The sequence below is a fragment of the Panthera leo genome, chromosome D4, assembly GCF_018350215.1.
Source record: "Panthera leo isolate Ple1 chromosome D4, P.leo_Ple1_pat1.1, whole genome shotgun sequence".
Taxonomy (NCBI): domain Eukaryota; kingdom Metazoa; phylum Chordata; class Mammalia; order Carnivora; family Felidae; genus Panthera; species Panthera leo.
This window is the reverse complement of record NC_056691.1, coordinates 74438997-74450176: the sequence shown is the minus strand read 5'-3', so window position 1 is coordinate 74450176 and position 11180 is coordinate 74438997.

Here is an 11180-nt window from a genome sequence, read left to right as displayed (position 1 = left end):
GGCCCACCTGAGCCTCAGGATGTTAACCCAGCCTGAGGATGTTAACTGATCTGTAAGTGTCTCGTAGGCCACAAAAGCAGAAAGGAACCCCAGCTTTGGGGCCACATTCAGGGAGCACTTGGAGGCTCCTTCCCGCCAGTCAAAGGGATAATGACAGCATCTACATTGTAGGGTTGTATGAGGCTCACAGAAAGAAGGAAGTCCACAGCCGGTGACAGTACAGTGCTTAGCACATAGCAAGGGCCTGAGAGAAGCCTCTTACCAGGAATGTGCCGGCGAGTGAAGCCCAACTCTGTGTTGCCATCTGGACTCGTGCACAGGCCCAGCTCCTGCCAGCTGGACCCTTTTCTTTGACTCCAAGTTTCTCAAGCCCAGGGAACATTTGCCGTGTCGCAACAACCCTTGGACTTGGAGATCCTTAGCCCAGCTTGTAGGAGAGGAAACGAACGCACATACAAAAGAAACAAGTGGCCCCAAATCACGCAGATTTTGAACCAGATTTTCTGACTCCAATATGCAGGGTTCTTTTCACAGCACAATTATCCCATAGAAAAATCTTTTCGGTGGGGAATCTGTCCTTGGAAGGAAGGGTTTGTTTTTTAAGAAACGCACAACAGACCACGTAGGAATTTGACCTTGACATAGGAAATCAGACTTTGGGATCTGGGGCAAGGCTCTTTGCCAAACTAGGCCTCCATTTCCTCATCTGTAAAATGAGTTTGCTGGACAACATGACCTTGAAGGGACCTTCAGGAAAAGTTTGAACAACAACATCCCAGCGGCCTTATTCTTATTGATGGATGGATATGTAGCTAAATCTCTCTTAAATTATCATTGGCTTTATTGCATAGGGGCTTCCAAAATAACAAGGACAATCACTTTATTTTACAGGCAAAAAGAACAGGATGTGAAAGGTATTAAATCTTACTGAGGAAAAGCAACCCCCAACCAACTCCCGCCTCATCTGCAGTGATACTCTCCAAATTTGTTTGTTCCGTGACATAATCTGTACCATCTAAAATTAGCACCCATGCTTCTCCCCTCTCCCACTTCATCATCTCTGAGAGGTTCTATAGATTGGAGAATCGCTTATAATGACGATGGAATAACTCACTTTAAAAATCGCCAACTGAGAAAACAAGCTTACTGCCTTATCTTGGGGCCTGAAAGGAAAATTCTGTCTTCCACCAAATAAAGGAGAAAAAGCAATTACCTGAGATGAAAACCCCCAGCCCATCATTATGCCTCCGGAAGATGGGACTCATTGATCAGAGTCAAATTTCCAGGTCTAGGTGGGAAAAAATAATGTGCCCACATCATTAATTTCAATAGAATCTAAAATAATAGGATACAGCCAGGCAAAAATACAATGAAATCTAATGTTCCCTGTTCCCTAAGTCACCTACTCTCGGAGTACAGGTGGGTAGGAGGCACATACACATTCAGAGCTGCTCAGAAATGGTTTTCAAAGCCACCAGGCTTTCTTTTCTTTTAATTATGAGAGATTTCAAATATTGAGGAAAAATGCAGAGAATCATACAATAAATACACATTAACCCAGATTTAAGGAGTGTTGACCTTTTGCCACATTCACTACAGGGTGTTTTTTGGCAATAAAATGTTACAGATACAACTGAAACTCCTTCACTGCCCATCCAGCCACCCATTCATTTTACTACTCTGATGAGATCACCACTATCCTGATACCAAGATACACAGCTCCATTCAGGGTTTCATACACACATCTATATGAGTTCTGCTTTGTTTTTTCTTATTGTGGTAAAGCAATCATAATAAAAAGTTATCATCTTAATCACTGGAGAGTATAAACTCCAGTACATTCACAATGTTGGGTAACTATCACCACTATTCAATTCCAGAACATTTAATCCCTACAAAAGGAAATGCTTTAAACAGTCACTCCGTCCTCTCCCCAGCCCCTAGCAACCACAAATCTTATCGATGCTTCTACAGATTGGCCTCTTCTGGATATTTCCTGTGGACGGAATCATACAACATATGGTCTTTTGAATCTGGCTTCTGCCACTTAGCATGGTGTTTTCAAGGTTCATCCATGGTATAGCATATGTGAGCACATCATTGTTTTTTTTGTGGCTGAATAATATTCCCTTTTGCGGACGTACCACATTTCATGGAGCCACTCATCTCTTGGGCATTTTGATTGCTTTCACTTTTTGGCTAGTGTGAATAATTCTGGGATGAATAATCATATGTACATTTTTGTGTGGGCAAACAGTTTTGAGTCTCTTGGTTATATGTCGAGGAACAGATTGCTGGGTCGTATGGTAACCCCACTTTTAACATTCGGCGGAATTGCCAACCTGTTTCCACGACTTTGCATGTTTTTTTATTGGTATCCTTCTCAGCTCACCGTTATGTTTTGGAGAGTCTTCCAATTTAATATTTAGCTGTAGTGCATTTATTTTAATGGTGGTATAGATGCCATTGCACGAACAAACCACTGTCCACTTGCCATTCTCCTATTCCTGGATATTTAGGTGGTTCCCAGTTTTCAACTGCCATAAATCACATTGCCATGAAGGGAGCGTCAAAGTTTTTGGTCTGTGGACCAAATCTATAAAGCAAGAGACCCTGACAGACCACTCACTGCCCTGTTCTTAGCTGACATTCCCCCCGACCCAGGTCTCTTAGGGTCACGGTTCTGGAGACTCAACGTGAGCGAGCAGAAGGAATACATCAGAACGCACTCCCAAAATAACCGAAGCTCTCAGAACAGAGGGTGGTCAGTGTGTTAGCATTTCCAATTACTGGCTGTCCTCCCTTGGAAGAGGATTATGCTGCCCCCCTCACTGCTCTGTGACCTGCAGCGCATCCTCAGAAGAAGAGGGTGGTCCAGTCCCTGCCCCCGCCCCTCTGCAGACATCAGGAGTGGCCATGTGATCGGTGTGGCCTCCGGCTGTGAGCAATGATGATGTAAGCAACAGTTTGGGGAGCCATCCGCTGCCTCCTCTTTCGGTTGCAAGAACGGTACATCCCAGATGAGGGCTGCTTTCTCAGCCTGGACCCCGAAATCGAAGAAAGCACATGGAGGAGAGCCACAACTTGCCCACAAGGACCTACCAAGTGAGCAAAACACTCTTTTGCTGTTGCAAGCCTTTGAGATGGTGGCGTTCGACCCCACAGAATAACTGTGCAAAAGCTAATGCAAAGAATTTCTTCTTTATCCCCATCCCACGAAATTCTCTGCATTTCTGACCTAAACGTCCACCTTCCTAATATGCAAACCCTTTTAGGCATCATTCCAATGAAAATGTATTTACCAAGTTTGGACACTTTCTATTACCCAGCCGGAGCTTGGGGTTGAAAACCACAGGGACAATAAGAATAATGGCTAATGTTCACAGGAATCTACTCTGGGCCAGGTACACGCGTGCAGACAGCAGGTCATTTGTCTTCATGTCACCCCTTGGAGGCAACCGTTGTCATTATCCCCATTTTATTGAGGAGAAAATTGATGCTTCAAAGTATTAACTGTCCTCAGGTAACACTCGATGCGGCAAGAGGCAGCCAGAGGGACCACACCCAGCACTCCCGCTGGCCTGGCCCATAAGACACAGAGCCTGCCTCCAACCAGCTCATGCTGCCTGGTAGAGAAAACATACTCCTGTCACACCAGCTGTTTGCCTGGGCCAGGGACTTAGCAAAGGCAAGCAGGCAGACTGGCACAATTCTTACCCTGGGGGAGATGACGACATAGAAAAAAATTTTTCTGGTGCTAACTTCATTCCATGAATGTGAATTTATGCAGAATAGGCAAATACGTAGACACTGAAAGCAGATCAGTGGTTGCAGGGGGGCGGGGGGGGGGCGGGAGAAGGAGGACTGACTGCTAAAGGTGTGTGCGGTTTTCTTTCGAGGTGATGCAAAATGTCTGGAACCAAATCGTGGTGATGGTCGAGAAATATTGTGAATGTATGAGATGTCACTAATAGTAAGTTTTATATCACATGCATTTTATCCCAATAAAAATAAATCTAAGTGTACAAGCGGGTATAATTGCATAAGTACTGTAGGGAAAACTTTCAGGGAGCCATCTGGCCACAGGACAAGGAGGCCTGACTTGGTCTGGGGGATCAGGGATGCTTCTCAGAGGAACCCTGTTATCACCCCACAGTGTCCTCAGTGGAAACTCGACAGAGGTCAGGCCCCACAGATTGCCTCCTGTGTGTGCTGCAAACCTCCCTCTTTGCAGTGGCCATGATTCATAAGTATTTACTTATTTGCCTGCTGGAAACAGACTTATTCATTCAGTCACCAGGTATATTTTGTGGTGGTTTTTTTTTTAATTTTTTATTTTTAACGTTTATTTATTTTTGAGACAGAGAGAGACAGAGCATGAACGGGGGAGGGGCAGAGAGAGAGGGAGACACAGAACTGGAAGCAGGCTCCAGGCTCTGAGCCATCAGCCCAGAGCCCGACGCGGGGCTCGAACTCACGGTCAGTGAGATCGTGACCTGAGCTGAAGTCGGACGCTCAACCGACTGAGCCACCCAGGCGCCCCTATTTTGTGTTTTTTTAATAATTTTTTTATGTTTATTTATTTTTGAGAGAGAGTGTGAGCAGGGGAGGAGCAGAGAGAGAGGGAGACATAATCCAAAGCAGGCTCCAGGCTCCAAGCTGTCAGCACAGAGCCCAACACGGTGCTCAAACTCCCAACCGTAAGATCACGACCTAAGCTGAAGTTGGACACTTAACTGACCAAGCCGCACAGGTGACCCAGTCATGAGGTATATTTTAAATGCAGAGCTTGCATAGAACCCATGGTGAAATGACAGAGCCCCCCACCCCCAGCTCTTGAGGGGCTTGAGGCTTTGAGGGGGCACTGCCGACAGGCAAGCAAGTCAGTGCAAGCCAGTTGGGATGTGGGAGTAAAAGAAAGAAACAAAACGAGACCAGGACAGGAAGAAGAGGTGGGCCTCACGGATGCGACTGCCCTGGTTGTAAGGATGTAAGCAAGATGTAAAGGAAAAGGCATCAGCTATGCACAGAGCAGGCAGCAGGGGCTCCAGGCAGAGGGACTGGCAGGGGCAAAGATACCAGAGGCTGCAAAGAGTTTGGCACATTGGGGTGATGGGCAGGAGGCCATGGAGAAAGGGCTGCAGGAGGGGGCAACTGCGTGGAGGTGGGGGGCTGGGCACGGAGCACCTGGCACGATGCCCCAAACGCACTTGTTTGTCCTGGGAGGGATGGGGGAATAAGGAACTGGTCCTGGAGCCAGGAGGTCTGGACTCTGGTCCCAGCTCTCTCCCCTCTGCATTATGTCCTCAGGCAAATCCTGGCACCTCTCTGAGCCTCAGTTTCCTCATCTGCGAAATGGGCAGGGGCCGCCACCTCTATTGTTCTGTTTCTGTGTTGTCAAACGCCTCTGCCAACAGTGCATCCACAGGGCTGTCACTTCCTGAGAAAGAGAAGATAACGGACAGAGGAGGGGCAGGAGCTTAGCATTCCTCACGGAAAGCCAAACCACCCCACTACACAGGGAGCCTCCATGGGCCCTCAGCCCCTTTCCTGCAGGGGGGAGGTCTGGAAGCCAGCAAAGTGCATCCTAAGACCTCCCTGGGCCCTGACCCTGCTCCTCTGCCAGACTCACAGACGAGGTCGTTGGAAGAAGGGGCTGTGGAGGGGTTTCCCTGCAGCTGCCAGGGAAGGAGATTCGCCTTTGCCCGACACCTTGCCTGGTAAAAAGATCTTTCATGAATTGAAATTTGCTTCTCGAAGAGTCCACTCGGCCTTCGTCCTTCCCCAGGGAACTACACAGAACTCTGCCTCTCCTAAAGAGAGCACAGAGCTTGGAGTCACATGCCTGTGTCTGTAACAGACCTTTCAATCTTCAATGGCCTGTTTCTCTGTGCCATGGAAATTGAAGACGATGCTATTTTTGTCGTCATTATTATTATTTTAGGTTATGTCTCCTGGGTGCTTATTATGTGTCAGACAATGTTAGAAGCACTTTGCTTGCCTTACTTCACTTAATTATCACAAACAACACCATAAGACAGGTACCATTATCCCTATTATACAGAGGAGGAAACTGGCATTCAGAGATGCCAAGTAACCAGCCCAAGGTCACAGTGCAGGTTAATGGTATCTGCCTCTCCAAGTCATTGCTGGAATATGGCTGACTTTTACTGAGCCCTGACAGTGCTAAGCACTTGTTTTAAGCAGAATAATGGACCCTCAAAGATGTCTATGTCCTAATCCCTATAACCTGTGAATATGTTACTTTATATGGCAAAAGGGGCATTGCAGTGTGATTAAGTTAAGCACCTTGAGGTGGGGAGATTATCCTGCAGTATCTGGGCCTAATCTGGATTGTCAGTCTAATCACTGGGTCCTTGACAGCCAAGAAACTTTCCCAGCTGTGCTCAGAAGAAGGTGTGACCATGGAGGAACAGGTGCTCAATAAATAGACTCTCCCCTCTTCTCTTGCCTTGTCACCAACTTTGGGATTTTATTTTGGATGCTTTATCATGTCAGTCAGAAGTCATTTCTTCCTAGGGAGGCCTCACCAATAGCCCAGACCCCATCCATCAAGACTCTAAAGCCACTGGTCTCAAATGCAGCCAGGCAATGAAGTTTTTAAAATCTGCCCAGGGATTCCAGCAAGCAGGCAATTTTTGGGACCACAGGTCTGCAGCCACACCCCAGGACTCAGGTTGCTGACTGTCCTCCCAGTCCTGAACAAATGCACTGATATCAGATACAGACCAAGTCTTCCTCCAAAATGTATTAACAAACAGGAGGCTTCCGGCATCTTCTCCCTCCCTCCCTCCTTCCCTCTCTCTCCAGCAGAAACTGCAGCAATGTTGACAGGCTCCCAGTCCTGGACAGTACGCTTTGGTGATGGCAACTGCCAAATTACTAGAAGGGTCAAATCAGTGAAGCCACCTCCCTGGTGAGCAATAGGCGTGCACCTGGAATTCTACAGTGTCTTCTACATGATGCTCTTTGCACTTTCTTTCCACATCCTTAACCGTGGCTGGCTCCAAGCACCCATGTTCCCATTCTGCAGACCGTGAAACCTGGACTCAGCGACAAAATGCCTTAGGAAAACACAACTGATGCTAGAAGTCAGCTCCAAACCCTAAAGCCTGACTCACTCACTCTGGCGATCTCCCTCAGCCAAGCTCCTTACCTCTCTGAGACTCAGTTTCTCCATCAGAGGTCACTGACAGGACCTGGAGGTTAAAGCAAATGCACACTGAGACCTCGCGGGTAAGTGGAAACAGAACTCAGCCTTGCTGCGTCACCCTGCAGCCTAGCTCCTCACGGGCAGCCCTCCCCAAGACCAAGCCCAAGCCCAAGAATGGCTCCAAAGAGCGATGAAAGATACGTAAGTTTCTACAGCAGTTGGTTCGTGTGAACCCCCATGGATGGCCGGTTACAGCACAGACTGTAGGGCCTCACCCACTGGGTTTCTGATTCAATAGATCCAGGGCAGAGTCAGAGAATCTGCATTTCTAATCTTTTTTTTTTCTTAATTTTATTTAATCCAAGTTAATTAACATGTAGTGTAAAAATGATTTCAGGAGTAGAATTCAGTGATTCATCACTGACATATGACACCCAGTGCTCCTCCCAACAAGTGCCCTCCTTAATGCCCGTCACCCAGTTAGCCCATTCCCCACCCAACACCCCTCCAGCAACCCTCAGTTTGTTGTGTGTATTTAAGGGTCTCCTACGGCTTGCCTCCCCCTCTGTTTTTGCCTTTCTTTTCCTTCCCTTCCCTTATCTAATCATTCCTGAGTGATGCTGCTGCTGCTGTTCTACTGGTTTGGGGACCACACTTTATTGAACATCCTTTATTGCTTTACTGAAAACCCTTTGAGGACATTGAGAAATTAAATGGACTGCTCACAGGGTCCTCTTCCCCAGTCTTTCTCACTTTGTTCAAATTCCAGAACCTTCTCCCTCTCCCCACCCCAGAGACTTCCACCCTGTTTCCCTCTACACCCCAGCGGGCAATATCAATCAAAGGCACCCCTTGCAAAATGGAGGAGGAATGACTGGGCCGGCAATCACTTCTGCTGTCTTGTGTAACATCACCTCAGATGTATCCAGCCCATAAAAATGTGTGAGGCCCATGCTGTGTTATCAGACACTCACTGAGGGTCCAACAGTGGACAAGAGGGCCCGCTCCAGCCCTCGGGGAACTCATGTCTAATGCGGTTCAGGGGGCAGAGAGTCCCCGACAAGGAAGGAGCAGTTGCCGTGCAATGGTCATTTCTATGGGCGGATCTGTGGGGGCCCAAAACCCAGGATGAAGTTGGGGTTCTCAGAGAGATCAGCACTCAAGCTGGCACCAGGTGGATGAGTAGGGGTGGGGCAGGCAAAGAGGAGGAGGAGAAGCTTCCAAGCAAAGGGAAATGCATGTGCAGAGGCCTCGAAGCTAGAGAGGGGGATAAAGGATTCAAGTCACCAAAAGCAAAGAGATGAGACCCCACACGGACGGAGCAAACATGTGAGTGAAGAGCCTGGTTTCCCAAACTCCTGGGAGGGTGATCTGCAAGCATCAGACTGGGTTCCACGAGGAGGAAGATAGTGAACAAAGCAGAGCCGATCGGGTAGGATGTCCAGGAAAGGAGGGACAAGAGGGAGGTGTTGGCCGAGCCGCCCTAGACCGCCCCGAATGCGTCTGGATCTCCAGACTCTCAGCACACTGGGCCCCTCAATGGCGGTCCTTACCCCGCCTGGAATGGGGGCCCGTGGGGAGCTTTGGGAGCACGGACACCCCAGTCCTCCCAAGAGTCTCGGGAGGTGGGACAGCTCTGTGAGTACGACCTCCTGTGTGGGTGAGGAAACCGAGGCACCCAGAGATCACACAACTGGCAATGATGAAGCTGAGATTTAAATCTGTGCAGGCTGGCTTCGAGGGTGTGTTCTCCTAACCACTGTGCCCTATTCGCTCAAGAAATGGAAAAAAAACAAAAACAAAAAACCACATACTTACTCTCCTCACCCCAATTCCAGAATTACCAATCACTTTCGGACAAGCATGGCTACGGGGAACGGAGTGCCCTCCAGGGACTCACACAGGCCAGACTGTGCAGGGGGAGTGCTCTCCTGATGAATGCCCCTTCACATCAGCTGTGTGTGTATATATATTACACACCATTCTTTCTGAGTTGGCCGGCGTGACTCAGTTCTGGAGCGAGCAAAACCAGGTTCACACTCTACCTTAGTCCCTACAAGCGGCGGCGTCCTGGGCAAGCCAGGGAAACCCCGTGAGCCTCCCTGGCCCCACGTGTAAAGTGAAGAGAAGGTGGGGGCTGCCGTGTATAGCACTGAGCAGGTGCCTGGCACAGAGGCAGGGCCCGGGCAGGGGCAGGTGGGTGGTTTCCATTCTCAGTGGGCTGACCCCGGGGTTTCTGACCTCACAGAGCTGACGCCACCAGCCCCCAAGATGGAGATCTCAGCCAGATAACTGCCACTTTGTGGGCCCTGTTCTGGCTGTCAGCAGGTTTCCCAGGAAGCCTCATGAGGCCCATTCTCCTTGCACCCCTGCCTTCTTTGGGCACCCCTGGGACTGGAACCCCTATTCCCCAAAATGCCTTTGAGAACTAACAGAGACCAGGTATAGGAGTTTTCGAGGCTGCCAGAGCAAAGCGCCACAGGCCAGAGGCTTAAACAACACACATTTTCTTCCTTAACGGTTCTGGAGGCCAGAAGTCCAAGACCAAGGTGACCGCAGGATCGGTTCCTTCTGAGGAAGACACCCTCTCCTGGTCTTACAAATGGTCATCTTCTCCCTGTCCTCACATGGTCTTCCCTCTGTGCGTGTCTGTGTCCTAACTCCCTCTTCTTGTAAGGACACCAGTCATATCAAATTAGGGCCCACCCTAATGACCTCATTTTAAGTTACCTCTTTTTAAACCCTACCATAAAAAATTTTTTTTTTAACATTTTTATTTATTTTCGAGAGACAGAGAGTGAGCAGGGAAAAGACAGAGAGAGAGGGAGACACAGAACCTAAAGCAGGCTCCAGGCTCCAGGCTCCAAGCTGTCAGCACAGAGCCCGATGTGGGGCTTGAACTCATGAACCTCGAGATCATGACCTGAGCTGAAGTCAGATGCTTAACCGACTGAGCCACCTAGGCACCCCTTTAAACCCTATCTTTAAATATAGTCATAATCTGAGCTATTGGCTGTGAGGACTTTGACACACAAGCTTGGTGGGGGGATCCACCTCACCCCAGAACATCAGTTATATCATGCATCTGGTGCAGTGTTAGGCATTAGTGAGCACTCCAGAAGTGGTCCCAGGGGCGCCTGGGTGGCTCAGTCGGTGAAGCACCCAACTTCAGTTCAGGTCATGATTGCATAGTTCATGGGTTCAAGCCCCGAGTCAGGCTCTGTACTGAAAGCTCAGAGCCTGGAGCCTGCTTCAGATTCTGTGTCTCCCTCTCTCCCTCTCTCTCTCTTTCTCTCTCTGTCTCTCTCTCTGATCCTCCTTCGTTCATGCTCTGTCTCTCTCTCTTAAAAATAAATAAATGTTAAAAAAAAAAAAAAAAGAAGAAGAAGCAGTACCAAAGGTGAGGGTAATGATAGAGACAATGGCCCTCCAGCCTGGGAACCACTGTGACAGGGTGACAAGACACAGCTCAGGAGCCATTGGGAAGTCCTTCCGAGTCAATGGGAAGTCCTGGGATTGGAAGTCAAGGCACCTAATGAATTTGTGCATCCATGAACTTTGGAGTCAGAACCACGTGGGTTCAGACCCTCATGACAGCAGTGAGCAGCAGAAGAACTGAGCAAATCATCCCACAGAGCTAAGCTTCCACTGCCCTCATGTATGGAGGTGACAACTGACGAGACCCTGACCGGGAAAGAGCTCTTTCCTCCTCCTGTTAAGTAGGAAGACCAGTCTGGCCACCTACCCATAATGGCCAGCCATTCTCAGGGCCTCCTCGCTCCAGCTCTTGACCGGGAATAACAATCCCAGCCCCACAGGGTCATCGTAAGGTGGAAATGAGGCAAGATGTGTGAACCCGCTTTGTAAGTGCAGAGTGCTCTGTACAGGTCAGCTGGTCGTCTCCTTTCAGGACGCATCGCTTCAGAGGTCTTCGTGAGAGGGTGCTCACACCCACACAGCCGATTCCAAGAAGAAACACAAGAGGTGGGGGCCGCATGGTTTCGTC